The sequence below is a fragment of the Piliocolobus tephrosceles genome, chromosome 4, assembly GCF_002776525.5.
Source record: "Piliocolobus tephrosceles isolate RC106 chromosome 4, ASM277652v3, whole genome shotgun sequence".
In the NCBI taxonomy this organism is placed as follows: Eukaryota; Metazoa; Chordata; class Mammalia; order Primates; family Cercopithecidae; genus Piliocolobus; species Piliocolobus tephrosceles.
Window position 1 is genome coordinate 77,013,784 of NC_045437.1, and position 12,363 is coordinate 77,026,146.

A 12,363-nucleotide genomic window follows, 5' to 3' on the forward strand; every position below is an offset into this window, starting at 1 on the left:
AGGAAGGAAGGAAGGAAGGAAGGAAGGAAGGAAGGAAGGAAGGAAAGAAAAGAAAAAAAGAAAAAAAAAATTAGGTCCTAGGCACAACCTGAGTCCTGTCCTCTTGCTTTTCTTCCAGATAGCATGAACTTTACCACTCGTTCCACCACCTCCTCCACCAACTACTGGTCCCTGGGCTCTATCCAGCTGCCCAGCTACGTGGCCCAGCTGGTCAGCAGCATGGCCAGTGTCTATGCAGGTGCCAGGGGCTCAGGCTCTCGGATCTCGGTGTCCCACTCCACAAGCTTCTGGGGCGGCTTGGGGTCTGGGACCTGGTGGGAATAGGGGATATCCAGAAGGAGACCATGCAAGGTCTGAACAACCATCGGGCCTCCTACCTGGACAGAGTGAGTAGCCTGCAGACTGATAAATGGAGGCTGGAGAGCAAAATCCAGTAGCATCTGGAGAAGAAGGGACCCCAGGTGAGAGACTAGGGCCATTACTTCAAGACCATTGAGGACCTGAGGATTCAGATCTTCACAAGTACCGTGGATAGTGCCTGCATCATTCTGCAGATTGACAATGCCCATATTGCTGCTGATGACTTTAGAGTCAAGTGTGAGACAGAACTGGCCATGTGCTAGTCTGTGGAGAGTGACATCCATGGGCTCTGCAAGACCATTGATGACACCAATGTCACTCAGCTGCAGCTGGAGGCAGAGATTGAGGCTCTCAAGGAGGAGCTGCTCTTCATGAAGAAAATCCACAAAGAGGAGGTAAAAGACCTCCAAGCCCAGATTGCCAGCTCTGGGTTGACTGTGGAGGTAGATGCCCTCAAATCTCAGGACCTCACCAAGATCATGGCAGACATCCAGGCCTAATACGACAAGTTGGCTCAGAAGAACTGAGAGGAGCTGGACAAGTACTGGTCCTAGCAGACTGAGGAGAGCACCAAGCAGTCCGCTGAGATGAGAGCTGCTCAGATGATGCTCACGGAGCTGAGATGTAAAATCCAGTCCTTGGAGATCAACCTGAACTCAATGAGAAATCTGAAAGCCAGGTTGGAGAACAGCCTGAGGGAGGTAGAGACCTGCTATGCCATGCAGATGGAGCAGCTCAACAGGGTTCTGCTGCACCTGGAGGTGGAGCTGGCACAGACCTGGGCAGAGGGACAGCACCAGACCCAGGAGTATGAGGCTCTGCTGAACATCAAGATCAAGCTGGAGGCTAAGATCGCCGCCTACCACCACCTGCTGGAAGATGGGGAGGGCTTCAATCCTGGTGATACCCTGGACAGCAGCAACTCCATCCAAAGCATCCAGAAGACCACCACCCGCAGGATAGTGGATGGCATAGTGGATGAGACCAATGACACCAAAGTGCTAAGACATTGAGCCAGCAGAAGCCGAGTATCCTTTGGGGCACAGGAGGCCAATAAAAAGTTCAGAGGTCATTGGGGAAAAAAATTAAAAATAGAACTACCATACAATCCAGCAATCCCACTTCTGAATATATATCCAAAGGAAATGGAATCAGTATCTCAAAGAGGTATCTGCATTCCCATGTTAATTGCAGCATTATTCACAATAGCCAAGATATGGAAACAACCTAAGTGTCCATAGATGGATGAATGAATGAAGAACATTTTGGTGTGTATATATACAATGGGATATTATTCAAGCCACGTAAAAGAAGAAAATCTTGCAATATGCAGCAACATTGATGAAAGCAGAAGACATTATGCTAAGTGAAATAAGCCAGACCCAGAAAGACACATAATGTATGATTTCACTTGTAGAATCTAAAAAAGTCAAACGCATAGAAGCAGAGTAGAACGATGGTTGCCAAAGGCTGAGAGGTAGGAGAAATGAAGAGATGTTGATCACAGGATATAAACTTTCAGCTATAAGATGAACAATTTCTGAGCTTGGCTCAGACCCCCACTTCTAAATAAAAAAAAATGATGAACAAGTTCTAGGGATCTACTGAACAGCAAGGGTAGTGTTGAACGTGTTAATTTGACTTTGATAATCATTACAAAATCTAGACACATATGTCAAATCATCATGTTGTATGCCTTGACTATATATGATCTTTGTCAATTAATTTTTTTTTTTTTTTTTGGCCATAATCTCGCTCAGTCACCCAGGCTAGAGTGCAGTGGCAGGACCTTTGCCTCCCAGGTTCAGGCAATTCTCATGCCTCAGCCTCCCAAGTAGCTGGGATTACAGGCGCCCGCCACCGTGCCTGGCTAATTTTTATATTTTTTGTCGGTTTTTTTGTTTTGTTTTGTTTGTTTTTGAGATGGAGTGTCACTCTGTCGCCAGGCTGGAGTGCAGTGACATGATGTCAGCTCACTGCAACCTCCAACTCCCTGGTTCAAGCAATTCTCCTGCCTCAACCTCCTGAGTAGCTGGAATTACAGGAACGTGCCACCATGTCCTGCTAATTTTTTTGTATTTTTACTAGAGATGAGGTTTCACCATGTTGGCCAGGCTGATCTCACATTTCTGACCTCAGGTGATCCACCCACCTCGGCCTCCCAAAGTGCTGGGATTACAGGCGTGAGCCTCTGTGCTTGGCCTAATTTTTGTGTTTTTAATAGAGACGGGGGTTTCGCCATGTTGGCCAGGCTGGTCTCAAACTCCTGACCTCAAGTGATCCACCCACCTCAGCCTCCCAAAGTGCTGAGATTACAGGCATAAGCCGCTGCCCCCAGCCTACAGTTTTTTTTTTTTTTTTTTTTTTTGAGATTGTCTTGCTCTGTCACCCAAGCTGTAGTGCAGTGATGCCATCACAGTTCACTTTGACTTCAAACGCCTTGGGCTCAAGCGATCCTCCTGCCTCAGCCTCCTGAGTAGCTGGGACTACGGGTATGTACCACCACACCTGGATATATATATTTTTTTGAGACAGGGTCTCAATCCCACACTGCCCAGGCTGGAGTGCAGTTGCACAATCATGGTTCACTGCAACCTTGACTTCCCCGGCTCAGGTGATCCTCCCACCTCAGCCTCCTGCATAGCTGGGACTACAGGCACACGCCACCATGTCTAGCTAATTTTTGTATTTTTTTGTAGAGACGGGGTTTTGCCTTGTTGCTCAGGCTGATCTCAAATTCCTGAGCTCAGGCAATCTGCCTGCCTCGGCCTCCCAAAGTGCTGGGATTACAGGCATGAGCCACCAGACCCGGCCTCACTCTTGTGTTAGTGAAACAGATGTGTTAAAATGAACCTGTGTCTGTGGATGGTCCTATGCCTAGTCCCCGGTAATCATTTCAGGTATCTAAAACAGTGTCTATCTCTCATCTGCATGTTGGGATAGCTTCATCGGTAAACCTTACTGGGGAAACTCACCAACTTCTTACATTTATTCATTCATTCTACAAAATGTTATTAAGTGCCTTTCATGACTCATGGATTTTGTTAAGCATTGGAGATAGAACACGGAACAAGGCAACGTTCTAGTCTTTGTAGAACTTACATTCTAATAGAGGAAACAGACAAGGAATAGAGAAACTGATAATACAATTTCAGGCAGGGATGAGGGTTATAAAGGAAAACTAAGCAGAGGAAAGGGGTAGTCATGGGAATGCTACTTTACATGTGGTGGCCAGAGAAGGCTGCCCTAAGGAGATAGACATGAATGGACAGAGGGAGGGAACTGTGTGAAGATCTGGGAAAGGTCCGCCAGGCAAAGAGAATAGCCAGTGCAAAGGCCTTGAGCCAGAAGCATGTTGGATATGTTGGAAAAATAGCTTTGTTTCTGAATCTAAAATAAAAGTTGGGCGGGGGGGAAAGACGCTCTTAAAGTGAAAAAGGCAGCCCACAGAATGGGAGGAAATATTTGCCAACTATTGATTTGATAAGAGGCTAATACTCAGAATATATAAAGAACACTTACAACTCAAAAATAAAAAGACAAATAATTCATTTTAAAAATTGGCAAGGTATTTCAATAGATATTTCTCCAAAGAAGGTATGAAAATGTCTGAAAAGCATATGCAAAGACAATAAACATCACTATTCATTAGGGAGATGCTAATCAAAACCAGAATGAGGGCTGGGTGCAGTGGCTCACACCTGTAATCCCAGCACTTTGGGAGGCTGAGACGGGTGGATCACCTGAGGTCAGGAGTTCCAGACCAGCCTGGCCAACACGGTGAAACCCTGTCTCTACTAAAAATGCAAAAATTAACTGGGCGTGGTGGCACGTGCCTGTAATCCCAGGTACTTGGGTGGCTGAGGCACAAGAATCGCTTGAACACGGAAGGTGGAAGTTGCAGTGAGCCCAGGTCATGCCACTGCACTCCAGCTTGGGCAACAGAGCAAGACTTTGTCTCCAAAAAAAAAAAAACAAAAAAAACAAAACCAACCAGAATGACATATCACTTTACACATACTGGAATGGCTAAAATTTAAAAAGATAATAATAAGTGTTAGCAAGAATATGGAGAAATTGAAACTCTCTTACATTACTGGTGGGATTGTAAATTGGTATTATGACTTTGGGAAACTATTTAGCAGTTCTTCTGAATGTTAAACACAGTTACCGCATGGCCTAGTAATTTTACTTCCAAGTAGAACTGAGATTAGGTAACTGGCTACAGTTGCTGGGCTAACCAAGGGTGATGAAAACATATGTCCACACAAAAACCTGTACATGAATGTTCATAGTAAAACATCATTCATAATAGCCAAAAAGTGAAAACAACACAAATGTCCATCAATTGATGAAGGGATCAATTTCGAGACAGGATCTCTGTTTGCCCAGACTGGAGTGCAGTAGCACAATCGCAGATCACTGCAGCCTCGACCTCCTAGGCTCAAGCAATCCTCCCACCTCAGCCTCCCAACTGAAACTACAGGCACGTTCTACCACACCAGCTAATTTTTAAAAATTATTTTTGTAGAGAAAAGGTCTTGCTGTTGCCCAGGATGGTCTCAAACTTCTGGGCTCAAGCAATTCTCCTGCCTTGGACTCTTAAAGTGCTGAAATTACAGTCATGAACCACCATGCCCACTGACAAGAGAAATTTTTATTAGAAAGTCATAATTCACTGAGTGCTTACCAAATGCCAGACATGGTGTTCAGCACTTATGGCAACCTGTTCCAGGGGTACATATTGTTACAATCTCCATGCAACACTTGAGGAAACGGAGGCTCTAATATTAGGTAACTGGCTATGGTTAGTGAGTGGGCTAGTGAGTGGCCAAGCCAGGATTTGAATTTGGGCTGTCTGACTTCAAAGCTGTTCTGGGTCTGCGTGTCTGGAATGGCCAATAGTGTAAAACATAGCTGAGGACCAGTTAATAAAGATGGAAAGTTGTCCTTTGGGTTTATTAGCAAGGAAATCTTTGGGGAACTTGGTAAAATTCTGGGCAAGAGGGCCGATTCTAACGGTTTGAAGAGCGAGTAGGAGTGAGGAAATGGAAAGCGCTCAGCAGTTTGCCTGGAAAGTGCGGAGAGACAGAGCCCTAGCTGGAGGATGAATGTGGTGGCAGTGCTATTGCTTTTTATTTCTTGGCAATTTCAGCACATGTAAATAATGAAAAACACCTTTGAGGAGTTGAAAAGGCCCAGTATGGTGTTCTGGGCCCAGAGGAAATAAGAAAGAAAAGATGGAGACTGGGGGCAGTAACACACACCTGTAATCCCAGCAATTTGGGAGATTGGCTGAGGTGGGTGGATCGTTTGAGCTCGGGAGTTCGAGACCAGGCTAGGTAACATGGCAGACCCCTGTCTCTACAAAAGATACAAAAATTAGCCAGGCATGATGGCATGCATCTGTGGTCCCAGTTACTTGGGAGGCTGAGGTGGGAGGATCACTTGAGCCCAGGAAGCAGAGGTTGCAGTGAGTCAAGTTCATGCCACTGCACTCCAGCCTGATAACAGAGTGAGATCCCATCTCAAAGCAAAACAAAACAACAACAACAGAGGAAAACATGGGATGGCTCCTAGCACTGACAGTCAAGAGAACTGAAATCTGACACCTAGAGACAAGCTACTTTGGTTCTTAAACTTAACTCTTGTGTTGATTTCATTGTGTGCCCTTTTTACTTTTTTATTTGTTTTTTGAGACGGAGTCTCACCTCTGTCGCCCAGGCTGGAGTGCAGTGGCGTGACCTCAGCTCACTGCAGCCTCTTTAGCAATTGAAGCTTGTCTTTAGAAATTAAGAAGGCAGAATTGATGACCAAGGAACATCAATGTAATTAGGAAAAAAGATTAATTATTTACATCATTCAAGCCCTCTGCAATTCTTTTAATGCAGTTTCATAACCATTTGTCTTATTAATTACCATAAAAGTATGCCAATATTAGGTTTATAGCATGTCATCTTTATAATCTCTCTGTCTTCAGAGCTTCCTAAACATTCTAAGACACTATGCAGAAGTTAGAAACTGCCTGGTTTAACTGGGCCTGTAGTGAGGTCTAAATGAAGACCAGGGGAGAAACTCTACTGATTTTCAAATCTGGCTACACCTGGAAATCTACCAGGAACTTTAAAAAGTATTGATGCGTGAGTTTCAATCTGAAGACTGTATTCAAATTTAACTGATGCTTTTTATGGATCATTTTTTTCCAGCCATGACCCAGTCCAGGATTGCATATTTCATTTCGTTTTCAGGCTCGTTAGTCTCCTTTAAACAGTTCCCCAGTCTTTCTTTGCTTTCATGATCTTGATTTTTTTTTTTGAGACGGAGTTTCGCTCTTGTTGCCCAGGCTGGAGTGCAGTGGCACGATCTCGGCTCACCACAGCCTCTGCTTCCCTGGTTCAAGCGATTCTGCTGCCTCAGCCTCCTGAGTAGCTGGGATTACAGGCGCCCGCCAACATGCCTAGCTAATTTTTGTATTTTTAGTAGAGACGAGGTTATGCCATGTTGGCTGGGCTGGTCTCACACACCTGACCTCAGGTGATCCACCCACCTCAGCCTCCCAAAGTGCTGGGATTACAGGCGTGAGCCACTGCACCCAGCCACGATCTTGACTTTTTTGAGTAGTCCAGTTATTTTATAGACTGTCCTGGCCGGGCGTGGTGGCTCACACCTGTAATCTCAGGTAATTTGCAATTTTTTCTTCCAGTCTGTGACTTGTTATTTTGTTCACAGTGTCTTTCACAAGTGAAAGTTTTTAATTTCTAGAAAGTCCAATTTATTAAATCTTTCTTTCATAGATTATATTGTATCTAAAAAGTCATTGCCAGATCAGGAGTCACAAAGACTTTCTCCTGTGTTTTCTTTTAGCAGTTTTACAGCACGATCTCTGCTCGTTGCAACCTCTACCCCCCGGGCTCAAGCAATCTTCCCACCATAGGCTCCCAAGTAGCTGGGTCTTGCCACGCAGCCCAGGGTGGTCTCGAACTCCTGAGCTCAAGCAATCCGCCCACCTTGGACTCCTAAAGTGTTGGAATTACAGGCGTGAGCCACCGCGCCCGGCCTGTATTTTATATTTAAATCTATGATTCATTTAAAGTTAATGTTTTCTAAGGTGTGAGATGTGTCAAAGTTTATTGTTTTTGCATATAGATGTCCAGTTTGTTCATCACCATTTGTTGAAAAAGACTATTTCTCCATTGAATTGCCTTTGTATCTTTGATAAAAATCAGTTGACTATATTAGTGTGGTTCTATTTCTGAGCTCTCTATTTTGTTCCACTGGTTTATGTGTCCTTTCTTTTCTTTTTTTTCTTTTTTCAAGATGGAGTTTCCGCTCTTGTTGCCCAGGGTGGAGTGCAATGGAACGACCTTGGCTCTCTTGCAACCTCTGCCTCCCAGGTTCAAGCAATTCTCCTGCCTCAGCCTCCCAAGTATCTGGGATCACAGGCATGTGCCAGTAGACCTGGCTAATGTTGTATTTTTAGTAGAGATGGGGTTTCACCATGTTGGCCAGGCTGGTCTCGAACTCCTGACCTCAAGTGATCTACCCACCTTGGGCTCCCAAGGTGGGTAATCACACCTGGGATTACAGGCGTGAGCCACCGTGTCTGGCCTTATGTGGCTATCCTTTCACACGGCCTTGATCACTGTCAGTGAATATGAGCCTTCCTACTTCATTCTCCTTTACTAAGATTGTTTTGGTTATTCTAGATCCCTTGAATTTCTATATGATTTTTAGGATCGGCTTGCCAATTTCTCCCCGCCACATTCCCCAACTTGCTTTTCATTAGCCTAACCTTTAAGCTTTTACTTAAGTGTGATCAACCAGGTGAGGGTGATAGGAGATATTTCCCAACACTTCTCATGTATACTCAAATTTTGGGTTCTTCTTTGAAGTAAAACAGGCTCTTCACTGTTTACAAGGTTGTTTCTGATCTGCGAAACTTCTCTGTCCATATTTTTCCTCTGTTTTCCTCTATTCAGTCTTGGCTGCCACAATAAGACAGACAGAAAGTACAAAGATACTTGCATCTGTAGTGAGAACCTTAGCAGCACACAGTAATTGCACCAGGTCTGTCAAGTGGATGTATAGCTTGTCAATTTTGGCAAGAGGCAGCAGGGATTTTGAAAGGGATTGTGTTGAATTGGTGGATCAATTTAGGAAATATTGCTATCTTAACAATATTAAGTCTCCAAATCCATGAACATGAGATATTTTTCCACTTATTTGAAGCTTTAATATCTTTCAACACTGTTTTAGAGTTTTCAGAAGTATTGCACTTCTTTTTATTACATTTATTTCTACATAGAGTTGATTCCCATCATTTGCAGTAATCACAATCTACCAAGTCACTCCAAACATTGAACTGGTGGTTACTATAGCTTTCGGAGCAATACAGGGTGAGGTTCTTGTGAGCCTCTGGTCTCAATATTTTTGTCAGTTGAAATGCCATTTGTGTTACATAGGTTTGTTTCCCAGTGCACTTGTAAAGCAAGTCAGTCTCACCAGTGTTGAAAGCCTGCTCTTCCTCATAATCCTTTTTCTTTCTTTCTTTTTTTTTTGAGACAGAGTCTCACTCTGTTGCCCAGGCTGAGTCCAGTGGTGTGATCTCAGCTCACTGCAACCTCTGCCTCCCAGGTTCAAGTGATTCTCATGCCTCAGCCTCCCAAGTAGCTGGGATTACAAGTGCATGCCACCACACCCAGCTAATTTTTGTATTTTTAGTGGAGATGGGGTTTCACCATATTGGCCAGGCTAGTCTCGAACTCCTGACCTCAGGTGATCCACCCGCCTCAACCTCCCAAAGTGCTGGGATTACAGGCATGAGCCACTGCACCTGGCCTCATAATCCTTTTTATGTATAACACTTAGGTATTTTTAAAAATTCTTCTGTAGCCTCTTGTGTGCAGAACCTGCCTCTCTAGCAACTTTAATAAGGCAGAAGACTTGGACTCTGATCCTAGCTCTCATCACAACTAGCTGTAACGTTGGGCAAGCCTCTTAGGAATCAAAAAAAACAAAAAGACTTTTGATGAGAATATCTCTAAGGTTCTACTTATTCTAGAGTTCAGGTATTACACCACCAAAAAAAGTAACATTTGTATAGTAATTTTTAAAGCTCATGGCACCACCTGGTGGTTACAGAAAAGGACATGCTGAAGAAAGGAGATTCTGTAATTTTTGATTTTTGAATAAAAATTTCAATTTTCAGACAATTTCCCCTCTAAACTGGCTACCTATAGGTGCACTACTACATCTAAAAGCATCATAAAGTTATGCTTACAATCACACCCTGCATAGAATTGCTTGTGAATGTAAAGACTTTACCCCTTGAATAGTTATCACCAATAAGCAGGTATTATTCTTACTTTTATTTTCTTTTTTTGGAGAGATAACGTCTCACTATGTTGTCCAGGCTCGTCTCGAACTCCTGTACCCAAGAGATCCTCCCACTTCGGCCTCCCAAAGTGATAGGATTACAGGTGTGAGCCACTATGCATGGCCAGCTATTATTCTTTGGTTTTAAAGAAATCTGTTAAACAATTATATAAAATAAAATTTTTTTATTGTACCAAAACATTTCCATATTAAAGTTTTTCATATGAGAAATGACTGTCAGAGGCACCAACAGATGCCTACCACATTGCGCATAAAACACAATAATAGCAGTTTGTCTCCATTTGTGTTTGTCTAATTTCTAATCATTATTAGATTGAGGTGATGCAATTTTGGTAAAAATGCCACAGAAGTGGTAAGTTCTTAGTGTATCATTTTGAAGCAGCATCATTGTCTGGGGTAAATACCTGGGGTTGGTCATCTTGCGCCAAGAAAATTAAGGACAGGGACATGCGGTTGAGTTAAGGAGCAGAAAGTTCAATATGCAGCAGAAAGGAGAGAGGAGAGCAGCTACTTGGGAGACAGAGGCTCGAAAGCACAGAATAGCAGCCGACTGCCGCAGATTTTATAGGCAGGCTTGAGAAGAAGGCGGTGTCTGATTTACCTGGGCTCACACATTGGTTTGACCAAGTGTGACACTTACATAGAGGCCAGGGAAAGCTGGTCGCCCTACCGTAATCTTATTATGCAAATGAGCTTTCCACTGGGCTGGCACCATCTTGTCTGTTCCTTATGGTACACGTGGCTGCAAAAACAGACGATGGAGCCGCCATTTTGAACATGCCTAGTCCTAGGTGGTATATTCCTATTTGCACAACTGCTGGCATTCACTGGTGCAAGCTTCCAGCTTGCTTGTTTACGTCTGCAGCTCGATTTTACAGGCTGCTCTTTGTTAGAAAAGGAAATGATTTGCCGGCTGCTTTTCTTTTTCTTTTTCTTTTTTTTTTTGAGAGGGAGTCTTGCTCTGTCACACCCAGGCTGGAGTGCAGTGGCATGATCTCAGCTCACGGCAACCTCTGCCTTCTGGCTTCAAGCGATTCTCCTGCCTCAGCCTCCCGAGTAGGTGGGATTACAGGTGCCTGCCATCACGCCCAGCTAATTGTTTGTATTTTTAGTAGAGACGGGGTTTTACCATGTTGGTCAGGCTGGTCTCCAACTCCTGATCTCAGTTGATCCACCCACCTTGGCTTCCCAAAATGCTGGGATTACAGGCGTGATCTACCGTGCCTGGCCCTGGGGCTGCTTTTCATTAAAAGGGAAACCTTACCCAGGATTTCTGTATCCTATCTGCCTAAGTAATTTCTTTTTAACTCCTATATCAATACAAAAGAGTACATGATGTGAATATGTCTAATTTCTGGTTATGTTAGCTTTGATCACTTCATTAAGACAGCTATCTACTGGGTTTATCGACTATGAAGTTACTATCTTTTCGTTTGTATTTAACAAACATCTTGTTAATTACTTTGAGACTATGCAAATATCCTGTTTCTCCTAATTTTAGTACCCATAGGAGGATCTTGTCTGCAACAGTTATTACAGTGGTGTTCTGAGGATGGTTTCTGTTTCCCTCATTCCTTTCCTATATATTAATTGGAATTATTTGGTGAAGAAGTGTCTCTTTTCCTGTATTTACTTATTTACTCATTCAACAACCTATGGTTTCATATAATTTTTTTTTTTTTTTTTTTTTTGAGACAGAGTTTCACTCTTGTTGCCCAGGCTGGAGTGCAAAGGCGCGATATCGGCTTCCTGCACCCACTGCAACCTCCGCCTCCTGGGTTCCAGCAATTCTCCTGCCTCAGCCTCCCGAGTAGCTGGGATTACAGGCAGGCGCCACCATGCCTGGCTAATTTTGTATTTTTAGTAGAGATGGGGTTTCTCCATGTTGGTCAGGCTGGTCTTCACCTCCCGACCTCAAGTGATCTGCCACCTTGGCCTCCCAAAATGCTGGGATTACAGGCATGAGCCACCACGCCTGGCTAGATATTTATTTTATTATTTAGGTTATAATCCAATACAGTCATTTATTTTATTGCTCAAATATGTTTGAATAATTTTAATATGATGGAAAGTTTTTGGTATAATGAAAAATATTTGAGCTGAACATGGTGGTGTATGCTTGTAATCCCAGTGACTCAGGAGGCTGAGGCAGAAAGATGGCTTGAGCCTGAGTTTGAGTCTGCAGTGAGCTATGATCACACCACTGCACTCCAGATCCCGACTCCAAAATATACATACATATACATTTTATGTAATTGTTTAATAGGTTTTTTTTTTTTTTTTTTTTTTAGAGACAGAGTCTCACTCTGTCACCCAGGCTGGAGTGGCTCACTGCAAGGTCCACCTCCTGGGTTCACGCCATTCTCCTGCCTCAGCCTCCTGAGTAACTGGGACTATAGGCGCCCACCACCACACCTGGTTAATTTTTGCATTTTTAGTAGAGATGGTGTTTCACCGTGTTAGCCAGGATGGTCTCGATCTCCTGACCTCATGATCTGCCCATCTCAGCCTCCCAAAGTCCTGGGATTACAGGCCTGAGCCACCGCTCCTGGCCTGTTTAATAGGTTTTTTTAAAAAAACAAAGAATAATAACTGATTGGTGGTGAC

General features: G+C 43.7%; 1 pseudogene; it reads left to right on the forward strand.

The window, feature by feature from the left end:
* Positions 1-123: 123 nt before the first annotated feature.
* LOC111544492 lies at positions 124-1,373 on the forward strand (annotated as a pseudogene).
* Positions 1,374-12,363: the final 10,990 nt, after the last annotated feature.